Source organism: Melozone crissalis, unplaced genomic scaffold, assembly GCF_028551555.1.
Source record: "Melozone crissalis strain CALT ecotype California unplaced genomic scaffold, PUWL_Pcris_2 ptg000016l_1, whole genome shotgun sequence".
In the NCBI taxonomy this organism is placed as follows: domain Eukaryota; kingdom Metazoa; phylum Chordata; class Aves; order Passeriformes; family Passerellidae; genus Melozone; species Melozone crissalis.
The window spans coordinates 16,788,977-16,805,462 of record NW_026535794.1 but is presented as its reverse complement, the minus strand read 5'-3'; the positions used below and the strand labels follow the sequence as shown (position 1 = coordinate 16,805,462).

At 46.6% G+C, this 16,486-nt stretch overlaps 1 protein-coding gene across 1 annotated transcript in view; it reads right to left on the bottom strand.

Annotated features, from left to right (window-relative positions):
- Positions 1-41, bottom strand: part of MKX (mohawk homeobox) — a 50,729-nt gene extending 50,688 nt beyond the window's left edge. Inside the window, exon 1 of the mRNA XM_054273511.1 lies at positions 21-41. The gene's annotated coding sequence lies outside the window, so the exon portion shown is untranslated. The remainder of the gene's footprint in view (positions 1-20) is intronic.
- Between the last annotated feature and the right edge of the window lie 16,445 nt (positions 42-16,486).

Below are 16,486 nucleotides of genomic sequence, written 5' to 3'. Positions count from 1 at the left end.
CAAGCGTGGCCCCAAAGTACCTCAGCCTGCATACCGCTACCATTCGTATCCCCCTTCCATCAGCCTGGCCTTTCCCTCCCGTTTTCCCGGGCTGCAGAGGCCGCCGCGGAGGGAGCGCGGATCTCCGCTGGCTCGGCGCTGCGGCGGTGGGGACGGAGGGCGAACATGCGGCTCCCCGAGGACCACCGGCCCCGGGGCTCAGCCGCCGTGGGGTCCTTGTGGGGCTCACCCCCCCCCCCCCCATAGGGTCCTTGTGGGGCTCACCCCATCCCCGCGCCCCGCCTCTACGGCTGCATGACGTCACGGCCACTCTCGGTGACGTCACACAGCCATACGCATTAGGGAAAGGATTCCTGGAAGAGGGGCAGCTTAGCATCGGGATTCACCGACACGATTGTAATTTCTCCATTTGCTGATGGGAAGCAGGGGAGAGGTTGGGGAAGGGCAATGCATTGAAGATGCCCCAATGTCCAGGGAGAAAAATTACTGTCCCCAAAATGTGAGGAAAAGACAGGAACAAATTGTTGCCAGTCCCCTGCTGAGAAAACAGAAGGTCTAATAATGTAAATAACCACACGAGTGCTCCTGTGCAGGCTGTACATCCTGAACTTCCACAGACTTTTGGGCAAAGCCCTGGGAAGGCTGTGCCTCAAGACATGACTTGGCCAGAGCATCCAGGAGCCACTGGGGGAGAAGTACAGGGGAGGCACAGGGGAGCAGTGTGGGACAAATGCCTCCTGTTAGACAGAGCTAACATGCTGATTAGGAGCTTCATGCAAAACATGCAGCTCTGATCATTGCAATGCTCAGATGAACTGCTTATGACATGGGAAACATTGCTATAATTATGCCACAGCAAAAGGAGTCTTAGAAAGCGACAGGTTTGACCCAAATCAAGCTCCCATGGGAAGGTGATCTCAGCCGTTCACAGTCAGACCATTGTTTGCTCTGTTGTCGTCCCACTCCCCTCTCCAAACCCCTCTAGCCCAGCAGGGGTGATCCTCTCTGCCAGGTCGGGTGCAGGTTCTGGTCCCCAGAGCCCGAGGGGAGGTGCAGATGGGGCATGGCCGTTCCTGGGGGCCCTGCAGGCTGAGGCAGGCTCTGGAGAAGGGACAATCCGTGCACTGGCAGGTACTGAGCAGGTGCCCTTGGAAGAGCCTTCCCCCTGCCTGTCCGCCGTGGTGGAATGCATGATCACTCCCTGTGAGGTGACACAGGAGGATCTGGGAAGACAGGAATATTCCTTCCCTGTGTCCACTGATGCTGGTGCTGTCTGGGGATGGGCTTGGAGGGTCGCTGCGCTCGCAGGGTATGTGGCTGTCCCCAAGGACATGTGTGGTCCCCAGGAGTGGTGGAAATGTGCACTGCTCACCTGCCTGCCCGTCCAGAGCTGGGCAGGGCAGGGCAGCAGGTCACTGGGGGCCTGGCAGATCCTGCATCCACACCCAGAATAAATCACAGCAGAAATCTGAGGGCAGAAATCACCATTTGGAAAGCAGTTCTGGAACAAAACAAAAGCATGTGTGGGGCAGGCATTACCAAACGTGGTGAGGCAGTGGCAGGAGCAGTTGGCACTGCGGCGCCTCACAAGCCTCTGAAGCAGTGAGATCTCCCAAATCATCACATGTAAATCTCACACACGCCCGCCCCCTCCATATTTTATTACATAGATCACAGTTGGAAAGCTTAAATGAAAACAGTGTTTCTATTTCCAGAGCTTGTTTAACATCGTGAATGTGATACAAACTGTGGGCTTCATGTTTTTAATTAAGGTTTCTTACCCTTCCATGCACGGAAAAAGAAGTCAACAGTTGCTGGCCACATACCGCAGCCTGCAGCCGGCTCCCTTGAGGATGCAGCCCCCGCTGATGGGAGCTCTGTGGCTCCCCTGCATCCCACAGTGGGACAGGAGCCCGGGGCACAGCAGGGCTTCAGGCACCTGCCAGGCTGGAGCTGCAAAAAACTCCCTGCTGCACCCCTCTATTGGCCCATGCTTGTGTGCCAGCTCCAGACAGCTGGTAGGCCAGGCTGGCATGCCAAAAAGGGGCAGCAAGGCACATTTCCAAGGGATATCATGCAGAAAGAGCCTAAAAGCGGTGCTTTGGGTCTTAATGTGTCCCACTGGAGGAGCCAGGAAAAAATCAACTGTGCTGTCAAGCCCAGAGGAGAATTTGCTCCTGAGGCTGCAAGTGATGGAGCTCCTCAGTGCCAGGGCTGCTCCAGCCCATGGAGAGGCTGCAGCCCAGCCCTTGGAGAGGCTGCCCCAGCCCTTGGAGAGGCTGTATCCAAGCCCTTGGAGAGGCTGTATCCCAGCCCTTGGAGAGGCTGTATCCCAGCCCTTGGAGAGGCTGCCCCAGCCCTTGGAGAGGCTGTATCCCAGCCCTTGGAGAGGCTGTATCCCAGCCCTTGGAGAGGCTGCCCCAGCCCTTGGAGAGGCTGTATCCCAGCCCTTGGAGAGGCTGTATCCCAGCCCTTGGAGAGGCTGTATCCAAGCCCTTGGAGAGGCTGCTCCAGCCCATGGAGAAGCTGCAGCCCAGCCCTTGCAGCCCCAGCCCTGCCACCTGGGGTGGGCAGTCATGGCACAGATGGCCCCATTGGGGCTGGCTGTGAGTGCTGCTCTGCCTGCTTCCCCCTTCTCCAGCCATGGGCAGGAGAAAACCCAAAACCAGTTCAGTAGGGTTCCATCTATGCTCCTAAATACAGTTCTTGTTTCTGGCATCCGCTTCCAGCAAAATGCTGCTTTTGCCCGTTGTTCTGGTTACTTTTTATATGCTATCAGCAAACATTTCATTGGTGTTACATTCTCACAGCTCCTCCCTTCAGCTGCAGGTTTCTTCACAGTAAACATATACGTTTGAAATTCAAAGAATTTCCTCATGTTCCTGGCACTGTCTGTGGTATGGCAGGTTGGGTGGATGAATAACTATGGCCATCTATGTTAAAAGGCCTGAAGTTGTGTAGGAGAGAAATTGTTTAGTATTATGCTGAATGGGATGTTATCCAAACTACAAAATAGCCACACTGGCAAGTAAGGCAGCTGCAGACACCTGTTGCCATCCCTCACAGCAGGTGGATCACTGCTGACCAAAGTCCTGAGGCACATACAGACAAGGATGAACGTGCTAAACCACGTTGGCTAAAGGGGGTTTGGTTTGGTCAGCTTCTGTGAGGAGCCAGAGATGGCAGAGTTGCTTTAGAATGGGCTCTTCGTGCTCAGGCTGGTAGATTCCAGATCACTGGAATAAGAAAATGTAGGGATGAAATTAAATCTTGTAATGATGAGTTTTGTTAAGTGGAATCTTAAGAAAGGAAGAACTGCCTCTTCTGAAGACTCTGCTTCAGTTCCTACAATAGCCACTGTCTTAGAGCAAGGAGGGTCTCAGTGATCCGTCCTTGGTATCAGTGAGGTCATCAGACTGGGCATACAACATCTGAGAGGGGATGCATAAATCCTAATCTATTGGCCCAATTATGTTTGGCCCAATTATGTTGGGCCACTAGAAAGCAAAGATAGGTCCAAAAGTTGCCACCTGATTTTTGCAAGCAAAAACCTGTGGAGAAATGAGCTTTGGAAGATTTCTCAAGAAGACTGAAGGAGCGCTTGAAAGACAATATGTGTGTTTATTTCTTTTCTTGATGGATACTTGGTTTGAATGAACTGGTAAGAAGGTGTTGGAATGATGTATGCAGGAAGGAAACACATCAGTGTCATCTGTGACCATCCCTAAAGCAGCTTTAGTGCTGGTGCTGCAGCAGGTAATATTGTCAAACTGCAGGGCCAAAGACTGTGGGGACCTCTGTGAGCAACAGCAGCATGAAGGTGAACTGAGGATGTTGAGAGGGTGTTCTGAAACCTGGCTGATGTCTCCATTAATCAAACCCTGGTCTCAGTTCAAAATAAAGTATGACTGGACTGAGATAAAATGACAGACTGTATCTCCAGGGTAGCATTCAGCACAACTCAGGTATTTCTTTCCTGTGTGCACCTGGGAAGGATATCCACCTGGAAGAGAGCTGGTCTGCTGTCTGCAGGCTGCTGAATGCTGCAGAAAGGGGGACCAGACATCACCTGATGGGAAAGCCAAAAAACGATCCCTGTACAAATGCAGGAGATGACCTTGTGTGAAGGTCCAGTTCTTGCCTTCCACAAATCAGGAAGTTTTGCACGCCATTTGTGTTTGGAAAAGAGTAGGTTGAGGGCACGGGCTGGTTTGTAGAGTTGACTTGTGCTACAACATATAACATTGCAAGGGGAAGTGGCCAGGGTGCTTCAGCTGCAGGAAGAGGTTACCCATAAATCTGAGCATGGCTGTAGGCATGGCTGCCAGGTGTGGTAGGGCTGAGACCACTCTGAAGTCAGGGAGCTAGTCTTGCAAACATGAGGAGGGGACATGTGTCTCTTCTGAAGCTGCAGCTGGCCCCTGTTTCTTTTAGGAAACACAGGGTGCTATGGGTGGCCTCCCTGATCACACCCTCAAACTGGGGCTAGTGGCAGCAAGTAGCCCCAGACAAACTGCAGACCTGGAAGCCCCCAGCACATAGCTGTTCCTTTATCTGGAAGGGTGGAAGACCCAGTTCTGTTCTACATATGTGCTTTGTCTTAAGAATTGATAAACAAAACCAAAAAAAGGTCTCCAAACAAGGATCTCAGTTATTTCTACTTCCATCTGAACACATCCCCAAAGAGTCAGAAAAACAATCTCCCAGCTTGTGCTCAAGGTCTTTATTTTTTCTCACTTCTCTGCACCACCTCCATTTTTTATTGCATTTTTTAGGTTTCCATCCCCTTGGGCCATGTAAAACAAAACTCCTTCCATAAGGCCTCTGCTGTGCATCAGCTGCTGTGTGCAGTGGGCACGGGGAGGAGGAGGAGGAGGGCCATGGTGTTTGCAGGAGATGTTTTCCCAGCAGCCCATAGCTCAGGCTCAGCTGGGGCTCTGTGACCAGCCACAAGGGCACAAGGGCTCCAGAGAGGGGCCAGGAGGTTTCCCTGGGAATGGAAAGTGTGTGTAATGCAGGGTTAATTGGGAGGAAACGTGGTCAGCAGGAGAAGCTCTGCAGCTTGGCTTGGGACAGAGCTGTTGTCTCAAGATCAAGCCTCTTGGTTATTTAGCTTCATTTATGTGTGAGCTGCTCTCCATTTTGTGCTCAGGATCCAGGTGGGGTCTGTGTGTGCCCCATTGGAGACTCCACTCACGGCACTTGTGGCCTCCCTGGTTTCTTCAGTTCTGTGCCCTCTGTGGAGCCAGCTGTGAGAGTTGCTCCAGTCTGTACCATTGCCCCTCAGCTAGAGCTTTTTGCTTTAACCCCAATGAATACAAAGCCAGAGACTCAAGCCTTAAATACATACACAAGTTCCTTTATTCTATAAAGAAAAACAACAGCAGCTCAAACGTCCCCAAAGCAGATTACCCATTACACGTGTAATGTATCAATAGAATCAAAATTAGTAATTTTCCTGTGCTTTATACATTTTATTCATTTAAATTCTGTACTTAATATTCTCAGAGCAAAATCACATCTTTGGTGTCTGTACTGGCCTGGGAGTGACTCAGTTCCATTTAATGTAGTATCTCAGATGGGCGATGTCTGTCCTACATTTGGAAAATGAATGTGGATTTGTTTGGATTTAACATTAACGGTGCAGGTCACATTACAAAAATCACTGCTCTGAAAAGTTAAGTATAATTGCTGAACAGTTGATAACAATAATAATCATAAATCTAATTTTTCTTCAGCCACCTGTGCAAAAATAAACACACTACGCTGTGTTATTGAATTCCCTGCTTTTTATGCCTGTTCTCTCATCTAGATCCACTGGAGAGCATAAAGTCAGGCAATTTTGCCACCAATATTCTTCAGTATTACAGATAAGTTGAAATTATCTGCACAATGGTTCAAACCATGATGAATTATTGCTCAAACTTGTCTATTTTGGGCAGGAAGAGAGGACGATGTGCACATGTGTGAGAGCAAAGGTAGGGCAGTAATGTGCGAGGACACTGTGATTGATGTGGTGTCTGCCTGGGACCCACCCCCAGGGACACAATTCCTGCACCAGCCCCAACTCTTGAGCATCTCCAAATATCAAAAATGTCAACCAGCCCAGCAAGGCAGGGAGCAATGAGGGGGCTGAGGGGATGGAGGGGGCAGCTGTGGGGGTCTGACTCCCTTCCCCACTTGAGCTGCATGCAGTTTTGTGTGACCTCGAGGATTTCACAATCCCCGTGCTTCTCTTCTGCAGCTGTAAGACAGGAATAATAACGCTTCCTCCCCTTTCTCTGCTTCCTACTCTGCTTTTGGCACACTGCTAATACAAGAGGGCTTGATCTCAGTTGGAATCTATCACTGCTACTGACATGTTAATAATACCAGTAGAAACGTTTCCTCTTTCCTTTGTACTGACAGAGCTCTGCACGGGGCAGCAGCAGCTCCCAACGCGTCAGCCCGGAGCGTATTCACTTTCAACCCCAAATCTGAGGCGTTTTCCGGACACAAGACAGAGAGGATGCAAGATTCAGGCTGACTTTTAGGATTTTAAACAGGGAGTAGTCATAACAAGCTTCAGTTTGATGGTCCTCCAGTTATTGCATAAACCTCTGAGTTATCCTCAGCCTCTTGGCTGCCTGCACGGCGTTAAACCTCGTGCGGTTGAGTCAGGGTTTCGGTGATTTTCTGTCTAGAAGCTCCTCTGGTAGATATCAGGTCCTGGAGAGGACAGGGAGACTTGGAGTGCGTTGCCTTGGCAACACGGATGTGATCGAGGGGATTTTGTGTCCTGAAGGAAAACCCCAAAGTTAGTGCCAGTTTCTACAAAGACTGTGTGGAGTCAGGCACCCGGAGCTGCCTGGGGAGAGCTTCCCCGGGACACAGGATCCTGCTCTCCCTGGCCCTGCTTGGGACTCCCACAAAGGAAGCCTGAGAAAATCTAAAGATAAAACAAGGTTGCGGGAAGATTCTTCTAAAGATGGCTTGTAATTAATGTTTTTGGCCTGAGTTTGAAAATCTCCTTTCTCATTGCTTGCAGTCATACAAAAACATCTCCCTAGCTGCTATAGCTCTTACATAATTGATAATTTATAAATCTCAAATGATTTAGAAGTTTTCTGAAAGTTGTCCAGTAACAATAAATATGTTTGTTCAGGAAGATCAAAAAGTCAGGCCAATCATATTAATCTGTTTAAACAGTGCTGATAGCTGTATTATCTCCTTTTTAGCAGAACTGAGGTTCAACCTCTGTAAATAGCTGTAAAATACACAAATGCTATTTTAGCAGAGGCTAAAGCCAGAGACTCAAGATGCAATTTGGCTTTGATAGTTTCTGCAAGCCTCAAATGTGGATACCCAAGGAGAGGCAACAAACTCACACTCTGTGCTTTCCTGCTTGTGTACAGAATAGATGGATTCTGCAGGGTGCAAAAACATGAGGTGCAGCAGCATAACTCATGTACACACTGTTACTATTTAATATTGGTAAGGCTGAGGCATGCAAGCCAGCAAAGGAAATAGCTGGCACATCTTCATTAATTCCTTCTGGTTCTAAAGTAAGTAGCTTTCAGGAAATAATTCTCCAGGACCTTGGCTACACACACAGCGTATTTATTCAGAGTTGGCAGGGGCACCAGAAAACATATAGTTCATAGAGCCTACATTTCTTTGGATCCCAAAGGTGTTTATCAAAAATGATTTTTGGACAGATTAGAGCCACACACATGCACAAAACCATGCCTATGACAGTCGCTGTGCCTCCAAGCACTTTAGGTTTAATCATAACCCCCATCCGCCCTTTGAATAAACTTCAGAAATTCCCCGATGGCATGCAGGGTTATTTTGAGAATGAGGAGACGTCCACCTTAGCTTGGCAAGTGAATATTGGCTTCACAGGTTTTTTTTCCCTCCAAGTTACTTGAATATAACTATTATACTTTCTTCTGAATTGTAACTATTTGACTTGTGACCTCACAGATACTTTACTTGTTGCTTTGAGATCTAGCCATGACTAAATCCAGAAATTTAGATATATATCCAGACTTTTTTATCTGAAAAATAGACTGAAAATCTTGAATATCAGTGTCTCTCATGAGATGTCCTGATTTCATGCATTACAACAGGGCCAGAAATAACACAAGAACAGCTTTTCTCACAGTATTTCAGTAGTTCTTTTCTGGCCATTGCCAAAAGCAGGATGTGAAGACATGCACGAACATTAAAGCAAACTCTTATTGGAATAGTTCAAGTTCCTCTTGCATTGTGGTAAAAATTCGTGTCAATTTTCATTCTATTCAGACTATTTCAACCCTTTCAGTACTTCAAAAATCCATCAGTGTTTTTTCTTAATAAATCATTCTGCTAGCTTAAATGTGATTTGTGGGTTTTCATGTTTTTTCTTTTTCTTTTTAAACACAGGCCAAGGATATGACAAAGTGCTCAGACCCAAATTGCACATTTGATTGTACACATAAATGTTGGCTATTCCACTGGCTATCCCATTGACTTTGCAAGAATTCCTCATTGGTGAAGTTTTAATCCTCCAGTAAGTATTTGCAGGATTGGGTGGAAGGTGCCCTAGGATGCCCAGGGAAAGACTGCAGCTACCATCAGTGGGGATGTGCCCCAGGGATAGGGACAGATTCAGTTTCAGGTTTGCATGATTAAACTGTTTGCTTCAAAGCTGTCAGCAGACTCAGGTGCTGGTCACCTCACAGTGTTTCCACAAAGGAGAGGAATGCTCTGAAGTTGACTGCTTCAGCTGGGAGTGAGTGCAGGCACAAAGCAGAGCTGTGTCCTCCTCCTGGGGCTCCGCTGGTGTGCGATGTGCACAGACTGACAGGGATGGGGCAGAGCCTGGTGCTGTGCCTGCCCCATCCTGGCAGTGCCTGGGCAGTATGGAGCTCTGCCCTGAGGTGCTCCTGTCCTTTCAGATGATGGGCTCCACGTGTGCTGTGCCACAGGGCAGGTTGTGCTCTCCTGGAGAGGGGCTCTCCACCCCCCTGAGCTGTGTTGGCATCAGGTGAGGTTGCAAATCTCTCTGCAGAGCAAGGTTTTCCAGATGTCTGAGCATGGGTGCTTCCCAGGGCACAGAGGAGATCAGCCAAGCCCTTTGGACTTCACCTTCTCCAGCTGGCATATCCCAGCCTGTCGTAACAGACCCCCTTATTTTCCTTACTTGCCTTTCTTTTCTCTCCACTGATTCAGTAAGGAAAGGACAGCAGGGATGTGGTGAGCAGCTTGTCCATGCAGGGACACCTTGCACCTTGCCACTGCTGAGGAGCTGAGCACCTTGCCCATGAACTAGTCTCTAACCAGAGGGAAAGTGAACAGAATTTTGGGCTGCCCAGGGCAGTAGTGGAAGCTCAGATCTCCTGAACTGATCTGTTCACAAACAGCAAACTTCACATCACCACATGGCAGCAGGTGGTTGGCTCAAACACTTGGTGTCCTTAGCGGAGCTGTCTCCTGTCAGACCCTGGCTGGAGAGGGTCACTGCTATAATAGAGAGGTGACCTCTAGCTTTTTGCTGATGCTCTCCCCAAGGACAGCTGAGATATTAGTGTCTTACTGCAGATGGGTGAATCAGAGCATGAAAACACCTGCCTGGCAAGCCAGGAGCTGTCAGGCCATTTACAGGATATAGTACAGAGTTTGCAGCCCTGGGATTATGAATCCTAAAACCTTAAATCAAGAGGGCACTTCAGGAACAGCCAAATACTAGAATTGGATTTTGCTGTTCACCTTTCTAGGGACAGCAACAGGACTAAAAACACCTGGCTACATAGTATTTGAATTGAAAATTTATTTCCTTCTCAACATTTGTTTCTCCTTCAGTGACCTGTAATATCTGCCTCCATGGGCTGGGATGCAGATATCTGGGAAGGAACAGATGGCCTTGTACAGTGCACAAGTGACACACTACTGGTTTTATTGAAGAAGCCTTTGAGGAGGACACCCACTGGGCCTCCTGTAGTTCAGAGAACTCAATTCTAAGATCTTTTTCAAAGTTGTAACAGCCACTGTCCTGTAAAAGGCTGCAACTAGGATGCCTGGGCCCACCTGGAGCCTGTGTCTCAAAAAAAGGCCCTTTGATTTGTGCCTGTGTTCATGTGGGAGACTCTCCATGGATTGAGCCATAAAGTCCCAGTTAAGGTAATTCTTTCTGGCAGTAGCACTAGATAGTTTGCAATGAACATTTACAAACCGTCCAAGGAATATGATTTCTTACACAAAAGATCCAGCTTTTTAAGGCTTTTACTCATGGAGCTGCTTCAAGCAGTACTCATACCTCAGTCCTCCCTTGGATGGACTCTGCAGCCCTGCACCAGGCGGCTGATAATGCAGAAATGCTGGAAATGCCTGGAAAGGACACAGTCGTGTCAGTTGTCTCCAGTGAAGGTAGCAGTCACAAACACACGGGTTTGCCAAAAGCCCCTGGCCAGTTCCAAGCTGCTTTCGTTTGTTTGCATTGCTAATCTACTGGAGACTCAGACTGCTGGGAGAGATACCAAACCTTTTGTGAGCTCTCTTTCACCCTGCTTCTGTTGGGATCTGCCGGACAGCAGCCATCTGAGAAGGTTTTGGGAGACTGCACGGTTATCAGACTGAGACAGAAGGAAACAGTCTGAGCTAGAGGCAGGACAGCCTGTGCACACATTCATTCTTCAAGTCCTTTTGTTTCTCAGCAGCTTGTCAGGGCTGTCAGACTCAAGGTCTCACTGCAGCAGGGTCTGGACAGGCTGGAGGAATGCCCTGCTGAGACACATCCTCATAAAATTCAGTAAATGCTGTAACAGATAGGGCATTTGGCTCACAGATCATTATGGGATCCCCACAATTTTCTTCCTTCTTTAAAGGAAGAAAATTCCTTTAAAACTTTCTGAAGCTCTCTTCTCATAGCAGAGAGACATGCACTTTTGTGTATTAATGGAAAAGGGAGCAGCATGAGAGTAGTATGGGCCATGTACCCCTTTTCTGAGTTGATGCAGCGTTGGTTCATGTCCCTTGTTGGCCAGAATGATTTCTCAGAAGAGGGGCTGACTTTGGATCCTGGCAGCCTGGGTTGCCATTCCACTGTGCAGGATCCCAAAATCTGTGTTTATCAGGCTAAGAGATCAAATAATCTTTCCTTGCTTCTTGCTAAGGTCCTTCCTTAATAAAACCTTTCTTTCCACCTCACTTTCTTCCACACAGTGAAGTGACTGACCAGCATCTCCCCTGCAGCTGAAGGTGCAGCTGCTCTCCCCTGCAGCAAAGAGCCAGGTGAGAGGCAGAGAGCATGAGGGCAGTCATGCAGCCCCACTGCTCCCAGGGCTGGAGCACACTGGGTGCCTGCACATCAGCTCCACAAGTGGGAATCACTGAAAATGACTCCTCCATCCCTCCCCTCAGACCTTCCTTGGGCAGGAGTGATATCCTACAATCCATGTCTGGAATCTTTATGCAGTTACTTATCATCCAGGGCTGTCCAGGGCAGTGTTCCTGCCACAGCAGGCTGGGTTTGCAGCTCATCCTCAGCCAACAGGAGCTCTCCAGCGATAGCTCCCTTTGGCTCTCTCTCAGCTGTTTTGCCATAATTTCATTTACAGCTATTCAAGACATACCTACCCAAATCACACTTGCCACTGGCCAAGGAGAAATGTTACCTCTCTCAGCAAAATAAGATTTCGCCTATTTTTTCCACAGACTTTCTTGAATGAAACCTTGAAGGGGTACCTGCAGGTGGCAGCCACATTTTGTAACTGAATTCCCTCCACATTCTTACAACTTTGTAAAATTGCTACTAGTTGATTACAGAAGCACAATCTTGTTACTTCATCGGCCTGTTTAATTTAGAAATGTATATCTCTTGGACTTCTGACAATTACTAAATTTCTCATTGTATTAAATTCTTAGACAGTTTTACTGATTCATTCTGCAGGGTTTTCCAAGGTTTTCTTTGGCTGGGTCAGCTTTTCTAAACTGCCACTTAGATTTGCTATGAAAACATATGCCTCTGCATCCAGTGCACACCCTGCCAGATGCAGGGTGGAAGCCCTGAGCCCAGGCTGCCTGTCAGCCCCCTGCCCAGTGCTGCAGGGTGCTAACACCCCAGTGGCACTGCTGGAACTGGGAAACCCCACGGAGAAACTCTGTGCTTGATCTCAGCCTCTCAGGAATTAAACCCAAGGTTAAAAAAAGATGCCTCACATCACTAAAACTGCTTGTGGAGTTCAGTATTTTGGCCAGTACTTCGTGAGGCACCAGCACCACAGTTGTGTCTTATCCTAGTTGTAATGGTTGTCCATGATACAGAATAGCTGTTCCAAGGCCACAAGGGGCCTCTCTCCTGTCTGCTTTCTCTGATGGAGACTCAGAGTCTTGCAGTTTCTGAGGGTGCTGTGGGGCAGTTGAGCCTGCATTTCTCATCTCCCAGAGCAAGAATGTACATGGTAGAGTACACCAGTACAGTTTCAGTTAAAGCTGAAATATATTTCAGTTCTTTTGGGATGGTGGGTGTGGATGTGGCAGTCTTGTAGGAGAGGAGACACACGATTCAAATGCAGTTCTAGCAAAAGTTGAAGTGGTTTCTATTACACATTCCTACAAAGTTCAGAACAGATAAAATGGTAATTAGATATCAGTAATTGCCAGTGGAACTAAAATCATAACATAGATCTCAGTAACTGTTGATGTAGAAATGTCCACAGTAGGGTGTCTACAGCCATACTTGTAGAGCCCCAAGACTGGTGAAAGAAGCATGTCCACACAATAGAAGTGTCTTAAAGATATGCAAAAATCTGAAAAACAACTTGACGGGACTGGAAGGAGTTCTGGTTTGGGATGTTGGTTTTTTTTAATGCCTAGTTTGGAAATAATTAGGCCTCAGTTTCTTCAGAAAAATCATTCCTCTTTGTTTTTTAGTGCTTTTTTTTAATGCCGAGTTTGGAAATAATTAAACCTCACTTTCTTCAGACAAATCACTCCTCTTTGTTTTGTACCTCTTCACGCCACATCAGATCCAGCGCTTGGCAGTCACCTACACTCCTTAGTTGCTGCGCTGAAAAACATTCACCTAGTCATTACATTCTGGGAAGCATACCAAGGCTGGCCCACAGATGTCCGCTTTTCCAAATATTTTTCCTTTTACATGACACCCCACCACAGACAGTTGTGGGACGGGTTGGAAGGAGGCATCAATCTGACCATAACTTCTCTTTCAGAACATATTTTGCCCCTCATCTGCAAGTGCGTATGGAGTAGTTCTCTCCAAGAGTTGCTCCAGCTTCACTTTGAATATTTTCCTGCCTAACCTCACGCAGGGGTAAGGACTAGGTAGTCTGCTTTCCAAATGGTGCCGTTAAAAAAACCAGTCAGCCATAAATGAGTTCAATGAAGGTCTGCAGAGCAAGACCAGCAGCCATGGGGGCAGAGACTTTCCCCATACTGAGCAAACCCAGACAAAGAGGGCAATCCTAGAGCCTCTGACTACTGCAGCCATGGTGACTGAGCAGTTATCAAGGACAGCAGCACGACTTTGGTTGTGAGAATGAAGCAATGCTGATCTCTTCTCTCTGAACATTAGGAGCTGTTTTTCTTTTGGGCTGATCATCTTCTGGAAAGTGGGCCCAGCAGACCCACTGGTTCAATACGTGATTTTGTCCTCCAGTGGGTCTCAGCTCAGCCCTAATCAACCCCAGTCCCATAATAATGTTTTCATAACTGCTGACCATCTACCACCAGCCTCCTTCTCCTCTTTCTTTTTGACTTTTTGAGTGTCTGTTTGTCCCAATATGTGTTCCCCCACCCTTCCGTCATTGGAAGGTTTAATGCTGAGTGAAAAACCACGAACAGCCTTTGAACGTGTTCTGCCAAGTCTCTTTACAGTACAATACTGGCAAGAATAAAACTCTGGAGCCAGGCAAATATGCAAGCTTCATCACATTAAAGGAAGCAGAGCTGCACGGTTATTGCATCATTCTATGGCTTCCCAGACGTTGTTGTTATGTTTTCATTAGAGCAACAGAACTGCACTTGGTGCTTTCTGCTGAAAAGCCAAGGAGGCCCCAAAAGGCTGTCAACTGGGGCAGAGAATGTGGCAACTGGAAAAATGAGTGGTTTGCTGCACTAATTTTATAGTGCAGCCTTTACCAGTTAGTGGTAGAGGGAACCAGCAACATGATCTGTGTTCACTTTTTTTAAAAAAAGACACATAGCCAAATACTTATAACTATTTGCTTGTTCAAGACAAGTTATTTGGAAGTTTAACTACTACTGAATCAACCAACATTTTTCAGCACTAAATCATTTCAACTCCATATCCATATGTTTTTAATTTTATCAGCATCTGTATTTTTTTAATTACCATTTTTATTAAAGCCTCTTTTTTTTTTTTTTTTTCCCAGAAGCAGGACACAAATCCCTAGCTATTTAATCTGGATATCAGAAGGTATGGTTCAAGGCTCAGCCATTGAAGGAAAACTCTGCTGCCAGATGCAGTCACTGGAGCACAGGTGCTGAGCTTTTCTTTCTTGCCTTCACCAAGCCCTTGCAGAAGTGGGGTGTTACACAGCACAGCTGGACAAAAAATTACCATCACTACCAATCACAAGGAACATGCTGGAGCCCCAAAAGCTTCTCAGCCATTTCTCACCTAATGAAGAATGGAGAAGCTTTAAAGGCATTCAGGATCCTGGTGCAATGGGGAGTTGACTGAAAACTGCTGGTTTACATCCTCTTGTTTCATGGTTCAGTATTAATACAATGCCATTCCTATGGTCCTTTTCCAATACACAGTCAAAGTAGCAAGAGGCAAAGGCTTTAACTGGCCAACTTATCTTGTCACCACATCAGGATTCTCAAATGATGGAAGAAAACGTGTGAAACTAGTGAAGATGGCTTTGTGTCACTGCAGAACTAGAGAAGTGGCAGGACTAGGTCACATCACATTGTATGGAAGCCAAAGTCAACACTTCCTTACGTGCATTGATGAGCCCTTCAGAAGGCAAACATTTGTGTTTAAAGTAGAATTGGTTGCAGTTGTAAAAGATCAAGCAACTGAAGGGTCCTGTGCTCTATGTAGACCAGGATAAAAACACATAACTTGCCAATGACAACAACTGGAAAAGAGAAAGGAACTTGCCAACTGAAAGGGGTCTGGCAGATAACACAAAAACAAGTCAAGAAGATAAATACAAGCCATGATGATGTTGTCCATGGAAATACTTGCCAGAAAATTGTATTACTGAACTGATAACTAAGCAAAGCACAAGTTACCATGAAAGTTGCACTCAAGGAAAAGGGTCATGAAAATGGGTGACTTTTGGCTGCTTTCAATAGCCAAAGCAGCAAGATATTAAACACTGAGGAATATCACTGTTTAAGCAATGGAGAGAACAGTAAGTGGCAAAATTGATTCCTTTAGAAATGGTGCAATGTAACTTACCACTGCAATGGTTATGGCTGAAACATGCTGGTCCTGGCCTGTGCCAGGTCACTGAACAGTCACAATTAGGTTGTCTGAATTAAAGAGTGGCCAAGATGCAGCAGTGCCTCCTTCTGTTGTTCTGGATCCTGAGCAGTGTGTGGCAAAGCTTAAGTGGCTAAAGAAGAGGCAAACCACAATTTGCAGTTGGGGAGCAGTCAGCTTCTGACTCTGGAAATAAGCTCTGCTAACAGCCTGCATGGAAACTTGAATTCCACTGCTGAAGAAACACATTACATATTTCCATCGCAGTCATCCTGCTGTCATGTATAAAACAAAGATTATTTTGGGGGAAATATGCAAGGTACAACCATTTAATTTATTATGAGATGAAATTCTTAAACTAACATATTATCTAGTTCAGCCTCCTGGGATAATTCACATCTGACCCCCAGTGTAAGCAGCTCACTCAACTCATTTCAGGAGACATGGAATGAAAGAGGTACCACGCTTTCAAAGTGATCAGTTAGCCTAAAGCATGTTACTGAGTCAAATCTTGAGGCAGCCCTGTGAGTCTCAAGCTCATTTACTTTCCAAAGAAAAGTTTTGGTGATGGAGCAGAATAACAAAGCCCCTAATATATCACAGATTCCTTGCACCCAGGCCGTGAAGTTTATATTTCTCTTACAACTTGGAGACAATATCGTGTGTCAGAGCACATGCACTTGTCATTACCATGAACACTAAAAGGAAATGAACATAAATCCCAGATTCAAATGTGTAGCTTGAACATCCTGGGACAATTAAATTATTGATAATGGTTAACTGTCACCAAGCAATAAATCATGAAGTCATGGAGTGGTAGAAGAAAAGCTATCTTGCTGCTGACAGACGTGTAGACTGAAAGATGTAGTGGGCCTATAAGGTTCCAGAAATAATTGCATAAATGTGAAAGATTCCTTCTCTTGCTTTTTTTCTCATCAACTCTAGTATTTCCATACTCAAAACAACACTTTCTCATGACAACTTTTCTTACTTGGATTCCATGGTTTTTGACAACTGAGTGTAACTGAGGAACAAAGCTGACAATGA